This window comes from Podarcis erhardii, assembly GCF_964252035.2.
Source record: "Podarcis erhardii genome assembly, chromosome: 1".
NCBI classification, from domain to species: domain Eukaryota; kingdom Metazoa; phylum Chordata; class Lepidosauria; order Squamata; family Lacertidae; genus Podarcis; species Podarcis erhardii.
In genome coordinates, this window is record NC_138497.1 from 41,872,346 (window position 1) to 41,890,122 (window position 17,777).

The 17,777-nt window shown below is 38.4% G+C and overlaps 2 protein-coding genes across 4 annotated transcripts in view; one reads left to right on the forward strand and one right to left on the reverse strand.

Annotated features, from left to right (window-relative positions):
- The window catches only part of AVEN (apoptosis and caspase activation inhibitor), a 107,604-nt gene that overhangs the window by 43,501 nt on the left and 46,326 nt on the right, over positions 1 to 17,777 (reverse strand). The gene's annotated exons all lie outside the window — the stretch shown is intronic.
- The window catches only part of CHRM5 (cholinergic receptor muscarinic 5), a 60,255-nt gene continuing 53,683 nt past the window's right edge, over positions 11,206 to 17,777 (forward strand). For both annotated transcript variants that reach the window (XM_081862336.1, XM_081862337.1), the window contains exon 1: positions 11,206 to 12,154. The gene's annotated coding sequence lies outside the window, so the exon portion shown is untranslated. The remainder of the gene's footprint in view (positions 12,155 to 17,777) is intronic.

The following is a 17,777-nucleotide window of genomic DNA, read 5'->3' on the forward strand; positions in this document are numbered from 1 at the left end:
GGAAAAGGGGCATTCTTAGGTCCAGCTTTCTCTTACCAAAAGGAATGAAGGCAATTTTGGGGAAAGCTAAGTCACACAGAGCTAAAGAACTACAATAAGAATGGCATTTCGTTAAGTAGTACAGAACTTCTTTATGAAGCAATTTGCAATAGGGGGAGCTATCCACAGAAGCACACAATGGCTTCATAAATGTTTTAAAAATGAGGCACTATCTTGCAAAAGTGAGCAAAGCGATCTGAAAATGAATTATTCAATTACAAGGCTCAGTCACATCCTTTAGGTAGAATAAATGTGTCAAAGTGTCCCCTCTATTCCCAAAAGCACAAAAAGGATGAAAAAAATACTAACCAAGGAAAAATATACTCTACAGTTAATAGCCATCAATCCTGTTATAAATGTTAATCAATACTTTCAGTATTTACCTTAACTCAGATCCTAATATTCACCTTGTTTCCACCAGTAGCAGAGCTTTAAGAACATAAGACGTGCCTGCTGGATCATTCAGTTCATTTTGTCCAGCAATAATACTGTTTCTTTTCAATCTTTATAATCAATAGTCCAAAAACTCCAGCAACTGTAGTCCTCTCCAGTCCTTCAGTGGGGGAGGGGGCAATTACTGGGTTGTTTTTATTTTTTTATTATGCATTTTGTGTTTTTATATTGTGATTTAATCCTGTGCACCGCCCGAAGACCTGCAGAGCTAAGGCAGTATACAAATTTAATAAATTATATTAATAACTACCCCTCAGCAGAACTTTGCCCTGCTAGTGTGGTTAGCGCGCGCTCTCTCTCTCTCTCTCTCTCTCTCACACACACACACACACAGAGAGAGAGAGAGAGAGAGAGAGAGAGAGAGAGAGAGAAGTTAGCTTGGCAAATTACAGAACAGGCCTTCAACTCTCTTTCCTTTTTGTGTCTGTGACCTTCCCCTTTAAACCCTTCCGTCCTATCAATACATTTGTGATAGTTTTTCCAATTTGAGGGGGTGGGTAGGAGCTGCAGCTTAGAACCTGTCTGTTGTCTTGGGGCTTTGTACCTGTTTCCCAATTTTAGTTCTTTTGTTCCATATCTATTCAGTTGATCCAAAAGGAAGAGGTTGGGCTAATGATCGATAACTACAATAAAATCACACCCAAACTTTATCACCTGCACTAGCTTCTTAGTCAATTTCTGGAATCAATTCAAAATACTGGTTCTAAGCTTTAAAACCCTAAATGGCTTGGGCCAGTCTACTTACAGGAACATCTTTTGTCATATACACCTATTAACCTTAAGTTGCATCCAATGTTGGAGGAGACCCATTGCAATTAAGACTTAGGTCCATTCATTTCAATGGTACTCCAAGCATGACTTAGCTGGATACAGTCCCTCTAAATTATTTAGGTGAGGGGATATTTAATGGTAGTGGCGGTGTTTTTATTTTTATTATGCTATTTTATTGTTTGTCACCCTGAGATCCCATGGAAGGGGTGAGATACAAATTTAATAACCAAAAAAAATTTGCCTAGGCATTAAGATTCATCAGACACTTTGCCAGGTTCCCACACCTACTGTGATGAGGCAGAGAATGGGGCTTTTCAGTGGAGGCAACAAATCTAGGGAATGCCTTCCCCAGAGATACCTGCCTGACATCTACATTAATGCCCCTAAGGCACCAAGACCTTCTTATTCACCCAGGTCTTTTAATAGATTTCAAACCTTATTACCAGAAGCCCTGTGGGCTTTATTCTTATGCTAAACATTTAGCTGCTGTTCCCCACTGTTGGGAGGTTTTATATTGCTCAGAATTTGTATTCTTATTTCATAAGAGTAAGAATTTTATTCTTATTTTATGAGAATTGTGTGAGGCTTTTGACTTTAAGATGCTGTGAATGACCAGGTGTGTGCAGATGGATAGATAGACAAAGCATACAAATACATAAAATAATCCTTAAACGAGACCTGTATCACACAACTTCTGGAAAACCACTGGAAGATTCAGTTCAAAACAAGTTCTTCAGGAAGCAATATCTCAGAGGACACTCACAGAATTAAATAAGGCCTCAGCTAGGACCAACAGACTGTAAGGTTTTACAGACTGAACTAGGTAGACCAAGAGGCACACGGCCCCCAGACAAACTAATGGAAAAGTGGATATATTTATATGCTCAGGAATTTTCTGAATAATACATGAGTGCCTTATCCCAGGCAACCAGGCAACAATGATGTACTTTTAAGCAACAATCGTGTGAAGAACCTTTACCTAGTAAATAAAATCAGATCTTTCAAAATACTCTACATGACAATTTTATCTGAGGTACCGTATTTTTCGTCCTATAGGGCGCAGCGGCCCATAGGACGCACCTCGTTTTTTGGGGGGGGGGGAAATGAATAAAAAAAATTTATTTCCTCCCCCAGCCGCGGCTGCCGCCCCAAGCCTCGCGCGCCCAGCAGGACCTCCCGCCGGGCGCGCAAGGCTTGCGGACACTCGCCCAAAGCATGGGGAGCCCTCCGGAGGGCTCCCCGTGCTTCGGGCGACAGGCTGCCGCCCCAAGCCTCGCGCACTCGGCGGGACCTCCCGCCGGGCGCGCGAGGCTTGCCGACACTTGCCGGAGCTGCAGGCTGCTGCCCGCAAGCCTTGTGAGCCCGTGGAAACTCCCGCCGGGCTTGCAAGGCTTGCGGATAGCTTCCTGAAGCCTGGAGAGCGAGAGGGGTCGGTGCGCACCGATGCCTCTCGCTCTCCAGGCTTCAGCGAAAGCCTGCATTCGCCCCATAGGACGCACACACATTTCACCTTCATTTTTGGAGGGGGAAAAGTGCGTCCTATGGGGCGAAAAATACTTTAATATCCTAGTCCCTAGTTATAATAGGAGGCTCAGTCCCTCAGTTATGTTTTTTGTGGGGGAAAGGCGGGGTCATAGTATTACACATAGTATGAAACTATAGGTTACGCAAGGCAAATATTTTTGGGAAGTGTCCCTGAATTCCTCCATTTTATTGTTTCATGTCTTTCTCGCTCTCATTACCTCATCCTTCCTGCCTCTCTCGCTCTCTTTCCTTCATTCTGTTATTTTCCCTTACTGTCTATTCTTCCTGCTTTTTAATTAAATACCTACAGTACAGGGGTTTTTTTTCCAGAGGGGGGGTAGTTGTTTGTGCAATGTTTTGGAAAACTTTGAACAAATCCTATTTTAAGATAATATATCTCAGCAAAATTTTCTAAATATTCTCAAAAAAACTAAGTAACTGGCTTGCTTCAAAAGAGTTACCAAAGCCCCAGTGAAGCAAGAATATTTCTTAATAAAGCAATATAGAACTACTTGAACATACATACATCAATATAAGCCCCTGGAAGTATTAACCTTCTTTAAATTCCATTAAGTGTACTTACCTTTCAGCAATTTATGCTGGTTATGAAAAAAGAAGAGCGAGAAAAAACTTTCTAGTATATGAGTAAAGGTTGGATAACTCAAAGGAAAATATCTCAGGAATACAAACATCACAGCACCTCCTGTTTACTGTCAAGAAGCCTGAATAGTTGTCATTTGAAAGCTCCTTTAACTAATTTTAAAATTAATGAGCCTTTAATGGCCCGCATGACACCATCTTTCTACCAAATGTTATATGCTAAATCCTTCCAAAAATTTGAAATAGTCCATTATAAACCCCAAGGTTTCCCTGTAACGCTATTAATAGTTGTTCAATACATTCCCTGCCCTGGCTGAATCCTGAAGGACAAACTGTTCCTTTCAGCATGGTTTGTGAATTGTGGCAAACACTGTCCAATATTTTCAGTCTTATTTTTACATCTAAACCAACATTTTTTTTCCACTGCTAGAAGCAAATCTGCAAACGAGATAGTTCTTTGGTTCAGCGGAAGAAACTTTGTTATAGCAGTCTGCCCCCGCTTGGGCTACCTTCAAAATAGATTATACAACAAGGTGTTTGTATAGATAAGAGCATCTCCTAAAATGGTAAAAGATCAACGTCAGTTTTAATTAGCAAAACAAAAAGCTCTTCTGTTCTCCTGAACAGAAACAAATCAGAATAATAACAATTTTTCATTGCTGGAAGGATTATTTAAGAGTTACCTTTTCCTTCCAATAAGAAGCTCAAAATGGTTCACACGGTATATGCTTCATATAATGAAACAGAATGATATGAATGTAATACCTTCAACTATAAACCTTATAAAAACAAAACAAAATTGCAGTTTCATGATCCATTATGTGTATAGGTTATTGTGAGGAAACTCATGTGTGCAACAGCTACTGGGGAGAGAATATTTGACAGAAATTCCTAGATATTTCCCTGATTATCAGTAAATTTACGGTAGCTTGAGCTCCAGTCTTCTGACTTTTTGCAATGGCACCACACTCATTTCTCTGAGAACATGCATAGTGTTTTTTAAATACAGTTCGGCACTTATGGTTTGAACTTTTTTTTTAGCTGGATTCATTTATTTTGTTTTTATAAAGCAGCTGATATTAGACAGCCCACACCACATCTCCCTCTTGAACTTCAGGTGCCTGACGAAGACCTTTCCTTTCCAACTGGCATTTTAAGGAACTTTTCTGTTTTTATGATTAATTGTAATTGATTCTATCTATAGTATGATGTTCATAGTATGATGCTTCAAGACTTCAGTAATTAAGTGTTATATAAATACCATAAATGAATGAATGAATGAATGTCCCTGGAACCTCAACCATACCTAGTACAAGTAGAGACCCTTATTTAGTATTCACCACAACTGGACCTAACAGTCAGGGGTACCTTTATCTTTTTTTAATCAAGGACAGTAACAAAGGGGCATGCCTCCAGCAAGCATCTACCACCAGTAACACGGATAAATCAAAATTTGCATTTCCTGGGAAACATCTTTACCTTTCCTCCCAAGGGACTCCTCAGTCCCATGCCTGTGACTGATTACAAAGAAAACAAAGTAATTATGACTGGCTACTCAAAAAAAAAATTGAAACAGTCACCCAGGTCTTCAAGAGGTGCCTGAAAATCAAAAGCAGGAATGCTTGCTGAATCTCTGCTGGAAGTGTGTTCCAAGGCATGGGACTGGTGACACTAAATACCCAATTCCTAATTGAAGCCAGTCTGGCTTCTGTAACATGGGAGACAACAGTGCTTTTTGGCACCTCCTTAAAACCATTTTTCTTTAAGCAACCCTATCAAGATACGAAGACGTTACATGTGTTTTATTCCTTTCCAGCACTTGCTGATTTTAATAAACTTCTGAATATTTTAAAAAGCCTTATTTTTTATCAATAATTTTAATGTTTTTTTTGGGGGGGTGTTGTAAACCACTTAGAGGCTTTCTTACAATCAAGTGGTATTAAGTCAGCTTTCAAGTAGGAGTTAAATCCTGCAGTTTGGCTGAGGGTGCTTGCTCTCTGCTGGGAACATTCACAAGTTGCCAACACAGAATTGAACCCTGCCCATCTTCCCACACCAGCTGATTGACAGCTGGATGTGGCTTGAAAAATGGGCATGTAGTGCAAACTGGACCACTGGGTGGGCCAATATTGGCTTGCAGACCACAGTTTCCCCACCCCACCTTAAGACCATGTGATGATGTACCCTAGATCCCTTTCTAACATAGACAAGAGTAGCAGTCAGGCATTTGAAAGTCACGTAGCAACTGACAGGGAGATCAGAAAATTTGTGATGGCATAAATTGTAGCACTCTTTTAAAACAGGATTTTGTAATTCTCTTGAACAAACACAATTCACTTTGAAATGGATGATAAATACCTTTAAAGATCATTGTTCTGTACCATTCTATTATACTCTAATTCTAAAGGCGAGAATTATATTAACTGCGAATACAATTCTTCCATTAATTAAAACTCTAATGCATTCTTTAAAGAGCAACAGAAGATCAGAAATATTTTTCCTTTGTTCAAAATGAGAATTCAGATCTAGCCTTTTGGATTTTGGATGGGATAATAAATTGCTAGTTTTTGAATAGTTTTTTAAAAAACAACACAAACTCACCAACTCCTGTAATTATGCAGTTCTACACCATCACTTCCACATGAACCCAGAATAAAAATCTATACTCTACAGATCATTTTTTAAATAAGATAAAACTGTATTTGTTCTTGAAAGGCAATATGAATATTTGTTGTGCAAATCTTCAAATAAACCTTCTTTTTCCACATTATGGTAATTTCTTTTCCACATTTTTTATTTAAACTTTTCCAGCTTAGACATTCCACCTTGTCTGACAGAAGAGACTCCAGGGAATTTATAAAAATTTAATTGCAAGCATAAGAATATAAAGTAATCATACTGCAAAAGTTCAGATTGAATAAGATTTCCAAGCATTTCTCAAGCCTTGATGCTTAGGAAAGACACAATCACAGAATGATGGAACATACATTTTGCATATAGAATAGTCTAGATTCATACAAGTATCAGATAGCAGGCAATGTGAAAGAAGTCTGCCCGAGACTCTGGAAAGCCACTGCCAGTCAATGTAGACAATACAGTGGTACCTCGGGTTAAGTACTTAATTCATTCCAGAGGTCTGTTCTTAACCTGAAGCACCACTTTAGCTAATGGGGCCTCCTGCTGCCGCCGTGCCGCCAGAGCATGATTTCTGTTCTTATCCTGAAGCAAAGTTCTTAACCCGAGGTAATATTTCTGGGTTAGCGGAGTCTGTAACCTGAAGCGTATGTAACCTGAAGCGCATGTAACCCAAGGTACCACTGTACTACATTAGATAGCCAACTATTTTGGCTGGTATAAGGCACTTTCCTATGTACCTAGATTCCTAAGAACTGGTTAGCCTCTTTAGTTTGCTTTAGATATTTCTGAACCCCATCAAATTTTTAAATAAAGGTGCCACATATTGAGTTCTGTTCAGTCTTTCCAGTTTTTTTTTTTTTTTTTTACTTAAGGAACTACCTGTATTTTCCTTTCCTGATGAGCCCCTATTATGCACAATCACATTCTATGTGAACGATCCTGTTTTCTCTGCCATACTAGTCAACATAGACCACCCACTTCATTATTTGAATGAACAGTGTACCTTGTCACTTGGAGGGCATGGGTATAAATGATAAATTCCTAAAATACACATATTCCATAACAGCAGTACAGGAAAAACCTTAACTATAAGCAGGAAATTCTATGGTACAATCAAGTTGTTATGGCAACTAGAACAGTCAGAGAAAAGGACATAGAACATGCATAGTTGTAATCCTGCCAACAACATAATCCTGTTATTAAAATTCATTAAAGGACTGACATTCATACCACTGATCTTTAAAAAAATGTTAAAGTGACATCACAGCTAGAATCTCAAATAGTGATGGCAAATCCTCCCCCAAGTTTAATTCAGAATGGCCTTGACTAATCTACATTATTTTTCCAAAACTCAGAATCCAGTGTTTTGGAGCCCATTCTGAAGTTTAGACTCTGCTATTCTCCCAAAGATGTACACGATGGAACCTAAACTACTAGCCATGGTGGTCATGTGCTACCACCATTGCTGGGTTCAGTATGTCTCTTAATACCAGCTCCTGGAAATCACAAGTGGAGGGAGGGCTAGTGCACTCATGTCCTGCTTGAGGGTTCCCCATAAGCACCTGCTTCTTCACAGTAAGAACAGCATGCTGGATCCAACCACCATAAGACCCTGAGCCTTGCCCAACCAAACACTTTTCTTCCCTTGAAACTTACTAAGCAATCTCAAGCAAAATTTCTGCAAGGCCTACATTACTCTTTGTATCTAGAACACTGAAATGGCAGCACCACAGTGCCAGGAAACCTGGGACATGCCGCTTCCAGACCACCAGAAAACTTAAGAACAATTGTCAAGCACAATGGTATATACACACCCAGAGCTCCATGTGGCTTGTTGCCATCACCAGCTAGGTTTTAGGGGTTAGGAGGGCAGGGATGGTGGTAGGCAGTCCTGGTTCCAAGGTGAACATCATCATCATAATTTATGGGTTTCCCCAGCCACTCACATTATGAGCCATGCCCAACGTTTCATCCAGTTTGTTTCTTGGCTTGCATTGGCATAAAGTTTCCTCAAGTTCACCTTTAGGAGCTTTCCAATTTCAAATGTTGGCAATATCACTAATCCAAATTCCTTAACTTCTTTTTTCCTGCAGATTATAATACATGGTATATATGGAATCTGGTTACAAAATAAAAGCCAATTTTATCTACCTCCTTTTCAGAAGCTCCTAACACAACTGGCTCCTCAATGCCACAAAGGTGTAGTTTGCCAATATGGTGGTGGGAAGCTAAATTCAGCCGGTGGGCCAGATTCTTACCATCCCACGTGGGTTAACTTTGACAAGTAGGCAAAGCCACACACCTACCAATCGCCTGACACCATTATGACATTAGGTGCCAACTTCAAAGGAGCTCACGGCAACCACCAATCAGCTGATTAAAGTCTGACTGCAGGGAGTTTGAATTCAAACCAGAAAAGGACAAAGGGGGGCGGGTCACTAACAGCACCTAGCAGCTGAACTACAGAGTTCCCAATGGAGAACTCCCTTACGCAGCCATCAGTGAGCCCTACTTGCAAAGGAATAATTAGGAGCTCACTTTTAGCTGCTGGTGGTACTTTTGGAGTAGCATCCTTTGCAATTGCACACCCAACACCTGACATCCCATATTCTAAAAGCAGCATGTGAAAGATGTGTGCACACCTTCTCACCCAGTCAACTGCCATCTAGAAGATAAGAAAGCTACCTGGAGGTCTCTTGTATGACAGTCTCACTCTGCTCCAGCCCAAATACTCTAAAATCCCTCACTCATGAGGAAAGAGCAGCTGAGTAGTGTCAGTGTACCCTTGTCTGCAAGCTGCAGAGGAAGATATGGCGCTCCACTACACATTTGAAGTTGCCTGCAGCTAAACGTATTTGGTTGGTGGGTTCTAAATAGTTCCATTTCGCAAGTTACATTAACTATACAATCAGAAGTAACAAGAAACACTTAAAAGGATGGTGGCCCTTCATAATTGAATCGGCTGTAGGGGAATTTCATTTTTATTTTTTTTTACTTAACGTATGTCGCTATTGCTACTTCTCCAGTCTGTTTTGCTTTGCTCCATGCTTCTTTCCATTTTGCAAAGTAAAGTTCTTGTTCACTATTATCACAGATTATTCTTCCAATTTTAAAAAGAGGTATGGATGCTTCAAATACAAAATTATTGTGCTAAAAAGGATACATACATCTTTACAAACATTTACTGATTCTCTTTAGACACAACTAATATAATGTGCAAGAGACTAAAGTGACTGATCAAATTACAGCTTTAAAGACAGATTTAATTTAGTTGAATGATAATCACATATTCAGTTCACAGAGTAGAACTATTCCAACTGAAATAATGAATAATTACCATACAGAAGCAATACCCCCCCCCCAAAAAAAACCACCACAGAACAAAGACTAATAAAAAAGTGAGAGGCTTATTCTATTCATTTTAGCTGCAACTATTCACAAAGACAAAAGAACTAAAACATTTTATTCAAGCAGCAATGAATCTCAACGAAATATATATCATACAGAAACATGCCACCTGCCCCATTCAGCATCCCTTCATGTCACATCAAAATTTAAAATACACTATCTGTTACAAACACAACACAAAATTACTGGTAACTCATAATTATAATACCATTTTCAGGATATATTTTTAAGGAGCGTCAGAAAAAGGAAAAAATTAAAATGACTTCTACAACTTTCCCGTTTCCTTTTTTGAAATTCATTCCAATAATTTTTTTTCAATCATAAGCCCAAACTTTACTATGCATTTTAAATCAATTTTTCTGGTGCCAAGAACACTTGCCCCTTGAAGACTGGCCTCTAAGTGATGCCAGCAACTGAATCTCCTAAATAGACCCTTCTGTGTAAGGTCTATGCGCAAGACACAGCCTTCTGCCAGCTTAAAGAGAAGGTAATTTAGGGAGTTAGTAGTGGAAACTGTTGTGTGGCTCATTCCAACTAATCTCAGCCTAACTTACCTCACAGGGTTGTGGTGGGGATAAAATGAGAGGGGAGAAAAAGTGTATGTCACCACCATGATCTAATTTAAGGAAAGATGAAATAGAAATCAAATAAATAAATAAATAAATAAATAAAATATTTGCTTTCCTGACAGTTCTTTCACTCAGCAGTATGAAAGGCACAGTTCAGCCACCAGAAAAGGGCAGGTTCAGGTTAGGCCGAATATGGGTTCGAGTCACCCCACAGAAACAAGTAAACTCTAAGACTGCCAATACTTAAGAACCAAATACATTTCCTAGCTCTGAATGTTTTCTTAAGTATTAAGATGTCTTAATCATGTTTCCTCCATGATGTGCATACACACACCTCTGCAGATATCTGTGTGAACTGTGCGAGCTCAGATAGGGTGTTTGCCAAAATAACCCAGTCTTCACATGGGTTTATTTTCATGAGGGTACACAATTAAACGCAGTATCATAAACACAGGCGAAACACACATTGCCTACTCTGGCTCCAAGTTTCTGCCTTTGATTATGACTCCTGAAACCAATCAACTGGAAAGATGCAGGACAGAGTTAAATCAACAATGATCATTAACTATGAACTAACCAACCAAAGGAGATGAGCTGGTTAAAAAACAGCACTGCGACAAAATGATGAATTACTTATAAACACCAGGGATATGATAACCCTTATATTTTCGTTGTTTTTCTCACCTCTTCCCAAGCAATGATTTTCCCTATTCATAGTGTGCGAGAGGAAAGATTAATAAAATAAAGTGTCTCATACATTTTTAAAAATGATATAACTAGTCTTTTAATAGGGATGCTCAAACCTAACTTTGAAGTAACTTGTCTCGTGTATATATATATATATATATATATATGAGAATAAAAAACACAGGGGCGTTTTATGCATGCATTAAGCAGGAAGGGCTCAACACATGCTAACCTCAAAAGAGCACTATTCACGTGGTAGTAAAATGGCAATGTCTCATTTTAAAATTAAACCAAACAAGTATTCATGGGCTAGAAATCTATTTCAATTGGGGAGGGGGAGACTGAAATGACATATTTACTTGACAATCCCAAGCATCAATAACAAAAATCAGTGGATTAACTTCCAATTAAACATGGTTAAGGATCTTTTTTAAGGTACATATTCTGAAATAAACCAATTACTTCATTTTTTAAAAATCTATTTTAAATGCAAATTTTCAGTAGCTCCTCTTCTCAGATCCACTTTAATACCTGCTAGCTACAAAAAAAAGTCAGACTTGAATAAAAATGGCACTCCAATACTTGCATTAAAATCACTGTCAATTTCACTAATAATAGGAGGTTTTCTGGTGTGGCAAGCCATTCAAACAGGGCGGACCTATCAAACCTTATTGCATCATTTGATTTTTCTTCCTACCAATAGACACTGCTGTCCATCAGAAGAAATAATTAGTGTATTATGTATGGAAACGTCATCCTATCAGTTCAGTGCCTGCCTTGAATAGCTCATATAAGCAACTCATTGATGCCATGCATGCTCACTGTCTTCAGATATGACACAACACTACACCCTTTGGGAGTTTCTCCCCTGTTCGCAAGCAGCATTTCACATCTGTGTTTGACAGAAGGAGAGAAGAGCAGACTGTTCAACAGCCACTACCAAAAGCAGGCTATGCAGGTGAAAAGTTAAGGCAAAACCTGGAGTCCAGTTACCCTGCCCTTCAACGCAACATACAGCACTGACATATACCGGATTTTCTGGAACAGAGAGAAGTTTTCACTATTGGAATTCACATGACAAAAGCAAATAGGATTTACTGAGTGCTGAAGCCTTCAATTAACGTTTGATAAATAATGAACATCTCAATTAACCAGAATTGATGTGTTTGCCTCTATTGTTTGAGAAGATGCAAAGTCCACCACTCTTTTTCTTAGCCTCTTAAGAGAAGAATTTAAAGTACTATTTAGAGAGCGAAGCCAAGGATTTGGAATAACTGGGAGTAAACTGGAAGCAAGCAGCAACAAAATGAAGCAGCACCAGCAAATGAGACAGACACAGTAGAGAAAAAGAAACGTGAAAGCTAGTGTGCAGAATGCATTTCTAATACAGAAAGCTTCCTACCTGGAGAGTGTATCTCAGTATTTGGAGACACAGAATCCAGAACCTGTCTTCAGTCATCTGCTAGGTAAGTTTTTATTTTTTTAATTAAGAAATCTAGCTTTTCCAGTAAGAAGACTGCTCTGATTTTGTGCCTACAGTATCAGTGAATTTCAGTTGTGTTTTCATTCACACCAAGGCTGAATTTTAAACCTTTAAAGGTATATTGTCCTGGACTGTACAAATAACTGCTTTTATGTGTTATATTTCCCAAATTACCTTATTAAACTCTTCTCACTTGCTTTGCCTATAATTGTTTGCCAAGATTCAAATTGCTCTCGATTGCTGTTTATCTGAAAGCTGGGAAATGTAGAAATAACAGCCAAATCTATAAAACCACACCACAGTTACTATTTACAAAGTAATATTTACTGCACTTCAATATTTAATGCAAGCTATTAAAGCAAAGAATTTAACACAATGGCAACATCAAATTTTAAAGGCATAATTTATTACAGTCAAACCCATGCTTAAAATACACCAAGAAAAGAGACCAAAAGTGTCAATTATAGTTAGCTGTGAAACTATAGTAACTGATGTAAAAGCACTGTGTTAAAAAATGAAGGCTTAGCATACAGTTTAAATACAAGTTGAGGATAAGAGTTCAGCAGCATTGCAAATTAGGTCTGAGCATATGCATTTTAATTCAAATTAGAATATAAAATGATCAAACCAAAAGAGGTGGATAGTGAAAGAGCACTGCTAAAACGGATTTATGTGGTGCATTGCACATCACTTCGTGGTTCAAATCTAGAACACAGATACTAGAATTCATTAGTTCAAAGACTAGGGCTGTTAGCCTACAATGGTTCTTGGGGAAGGTATATATGATAACAAGTCTCCATGATCTTCATCTCTTCAAAAGCTGCTCAGTAAAACATTTGACAACTACTTAATACAAACTATAAAATAATAAAAATACACACACTCTCTTAATTTTAAAGCAAACCCATTATATATTTTAATTATACGGTCTGTCTCTACTTCTTCTCTTTTATTTGTTTCTTTGCAAGAATCCAGTTTATTCTGATCTCTTTTCTTCACATTTCTCACATACTCAAAGACTTATAGTAGCTCGCAATGCAAACTTGACAGCTAACCTGAGGAGGAATGCCCAGATTGGGAGGGAGCTCTTATACCATCAGGTGCCAAAGATTCTACCAAAATGCTGCGCTTGAGTCATCTTTAGGGATTAATCCTCTTTATATTCTTACTAGCACTTCCTCTGTAACTACAAAATCCCTTCTGTCGACCTCTGTTACTCCTATAATAACAGAGAGAAGTTTCTAGTTTGCATTCCTGTTCCAGATTTTTAACAATGATCTTAGTTTGAAGGACACAATGTTTTTGCTTGCCCACTGTACTTTCAAGTGTTTATTTTAAGAGTTTTCCTCGGTACAACTAACATTCTCTGTCACCCAGGGTTCCGTGGCAGCAGAAAAAACATAGCTGATGCAAATGTGAGACAATCATTTACAAATCTGGGGCTCTTAATCCAATGGTGAAAGTGAACATGAGAAGCTGCCTTACACTGGGGTCTATATAGCTCAGTGGTCCCTACACTGACTTGCAGGAGCTCTCCGGGCTTTTGTATTTCCACACTCAACCTGGAGATGCTAGGGATTGAACTTAAAGATCTTCTGCATGCAAAACATGTGACGGACCACTGAAATATAGCCCTGCAGCAAAGCTTCCTGCAGTTTGCTCAATTATGAGCAGCAAATTACTGTGGAAATGATTTTCAGAATACTATGAAACACAATGTCCTGCACCTGTTCACCATTGCAAACTGCGGACAGGGCTAGAAACCTAACCTAAATGCAAAGAAAAAGGTAAAAAGTTGCTATTTGCCAAAGGTGTAAAACAACAGCTTGATGGTAGATAGCATTAAATATGCAGTGTTAAAAGGACTGATAACCCAACTATCACATTCAGTTTGTAAAATAACAAAACTACAAACACATTTACAAAAGCAACTTGAAAAAGTTACAAAAAAACTTCTTTCTAAAATCCTATGCATTGTAAACTTCTATATTTTAAAATAAGAACACATTAAGTTAAAAGAAGGCTTTAAAAACAAAACAGCAGGCGACTAATAATGGGAAGGGTGTTTTTATAAAACGGCTTTACCCTTAAATTTAGGATACTCAATTGCTAAATGAGGACCAATAAGTATCATGTAATGCACATCGCTAAGGGCTTGTTTATATTACCACCTAACAGATCTGATACACCAACCAATGTTCATGTCGGGTGCAATTAATAAATGGGTGTAGGGAAGAGACACCAGGAAAAACAAAAAAAATGCTAATTAAGTGGAATAAAAATACTTACAAATCTGTATATTTTTAAGCAGTACAATTTGAAGAATAAATATTCAACTTCTAATGCTACCTATACCAATTCTCAGATGCTTCTGGTATAAGACCAGGAATGGGAAACCTATGACCCTCAGATGTTATCAGACTCCAACAGCTACCAGCCCACATGGTCAATGATCAGGGATGATGGAACTGCAGAGCAGCACACAGGTTTCCCATCCTTGGAGTAAGCAGTGTGGGGCACCTGTATCATGTCAAATTCAATGACGTACTAACCTGTGACTAAATCAAAGTATAGACAAAGTTTTAAATAATGTTATCATCGAGGCATGGCACATAATGACCCAATTTAAACTGGCATCAAGATTCATTTGAATATGAATGTGAAACAGTGTCTAAACTGAAAGCATTTCAAAAGTACTTCACTTTTAATGGGTCCTTTGACTATATAATCAAAAGGTAAAATAGCTTGCTGGCTCCTTGGAAAAAGCTAATTCAAAGAATAGTTAACTGATCATTAGCTCAGCATTAACTGATCACTAGCTCAAGACAATTAGCTCAGCAAGTGGCAGAATCAGGAATGGCGTTCAAAGGTTTTTGCTTTCCATTTTCAGTCTAATACTACACTAAATATGACTGCTTATATATTACCATCTAATTATAAATCAAATATAAACAGACTTTTCCTGCTTCGTTTAACCTAAGTTCCTTATTGTTTCTGAAACGCTTCATGGTTCAGGACCCTCCAATCCATTTCTGCTGCAAGACATTAGTATACTGACTATTACCCCCGGCAGCAAGTGATTTGCCACCACAGGCAATTGAACATAAATTTCTCCATTATTATATTCAAAATTTCTAATCAATTTTCTTAATATCTATAATGCTTCATGTTGGTGCAGCTAAAATGTTTCAAAAATGGAAGGAAATCTGGGGGTGGAAGGAAGAGTTTAGGAAATGAAATGGTTCTATGAAAAAGGAGAATTCATGACACTGAAACAGGGGTGGGGAGTGGGGTCAGATTTAAGAAAGAACAGTGGCTTGAAGAAACTAGAACAAGAGAAATTAAACCCTCAAAACTGGCCAAAAGCATCCTAGAATTAGATCTTCTGTACATCACCTAGCACTCTTGGTATCCAAGGTGGAAAAATTTTAGAGCTTCTCCTAGATGGTACCATCAACTTTTCTGGAGCTCTGGTGATCTAGAGAGAAGTAACACTGAAGAATTCAAAGTGGGGAAGAACTTTTCTGAAAGATGTGGATAAATAAGGCAACCACAACAGCCTCTCAATTGACAATGACAGGAAACTGGTCCTTCGCTATGTATACATTTTGCCAACAATTGCAAAATAAGTCCCCTCCCTCCTAAAAATGTGTGGTTTCTTTCCTCATAAATCTATTACAATGGGGATTTTTAAAAAAGATAAAATTTAGTTTTTCTTTTAGAAAAGGACATGGTGGGTTGAATCCAGCAGGAGTGTTCCCTGATAAGAATTTTGTCCGGAGGATGCTCCCACTGGTAGAAGGGAGGAGTAAACTTTTGTTGATTCTCCCCTCCAACTGTGCTCTTTGAAAATTTGCTCCTGACAGTTGGAATACCCTCCAAAGTTGTTTTTCAGAGTGCATAGGCTGCTGTAAGGAAAGGGGGCATTGGGAAAAGTCACCTCCCATCCACATTGGATCCCAATGCCTTATCAAACACCTTCTGGGCATGGAAGGAGCATTTCTGTTCACTGGATGTGAGGTCTGAATCCAATCAATCCTTTTTCTTTAGCTATCTGGTAGTCCACTGAAATGAAATGTATACAATAGATAAATAGCTCTTTCTCACCCACAGTACAAAGTGTAAGACAATTTAAGCCTTATTATTGGATGTGGTGAGTGTTAAGACCCTTAAAATGATCAATATTAATAGTTTTACAGAGAAATGACAGAAGTAATTTGCATTTGTCTGTCTCGAGAGACAATGGAGTGTGCCTCTGGGTGTGAAGTCAAATCACTACGTTAGCAGCACCAAAGTGACCTTCCCAGGACAAAAGCCAGCCTGAGCAGTGTATATGACGGTCCTCCCGTGCTCAGCCTCGCTGATGTGGTCCAGAGGAAAGCAGAGCAATACATTTGGCACCAGCTTGGTTGCAGGTTTCCTACTTGTAGATGGGCTACCATCTTAAATTGATGAGTCTCATCTGCCCTGCCCCTACAACACATACAAAAACAGCCTTCTTGACCGTTGGACGCCCCTATTAGTCTTCTCTACTCAATCCACCAGAGCCTGTCTTCGCATGCAGGAGAGAAGCAGAGTAAACTTACTGAAAGTCATGAGCATGATGATGTCATGAAGGCAACTAAGTTCAGTGGGTCTACTTGAGTAAAACTTAACTGAATACCACCCATAATGTCTTGTTACTATGGTCCAGCAACTTATACATAAATGGGAACTTAATGGACAGTGAACTTTACTCCTTAAAAGATGTCATGAACACTTGAGCGCAAAATTGCATTCTTAAGTTCAAGTCACTTCTGTTTTGAACTGGCAATGCTTTACTCTTTTAACAGTAAGATTAATCAGAGCATAGGTGCTTAACTTGCACATGGTTCCAGAACTGCAGACCATTTGGTTTCCAAATGGAAACTGAATCCAAGAATCCATACATCCAAGGATCCTAAGCCTACAGCAATTATGCAAATGAAGAACCATAGTTCTGTAGTCTCTGCCCAGATGTATCAGCCCTGATAAAGCACATCCATTCTCCTTACACCAGATGGTCTTAAACAGTTCACTAAACTTAAGTTATTTTTCATCTATATCTGTGCAAAATCTTGTCTGAAAGAGAACACTGAAACCTGTCAGCCTATAAATATAATTCGATAATACCATTCAATCCACTCTCCTCCTACCTAGAAACTATAGAAGGTTTTTTTAGTTAAAGATCAATACATAGCAAAGAAATGGATAAATCAGTCCCCCCCCATTCTTTTGTTTAGTTCTAAGTTTGCCATCTGTCAACGTTTTTGCTATTTTTCAAATTTAAAGTGAACTGCATGTCATAAGAAAAAAACTTGTCATTAAAAATTTACAGTGAACTTATGTTTGCACTAAAATCAGTAAACACATCTGCTGACAATTAATATGAAACGGTACTGCAAAATGCATTTGTATTAAAATATTTTAAGGTTGTTGTAAGAATGACATGATAATCTGTCATCAGTGGGGGAAAATACAGGAAAAATTGCCTGCTCCTTAAACAGAACATTTCTCTTACTAACACTTTCAGTTGATTAATCCTTGGATCACTGTTTGCTAGCTACAAAGTCTGTTTATCAAAGCCA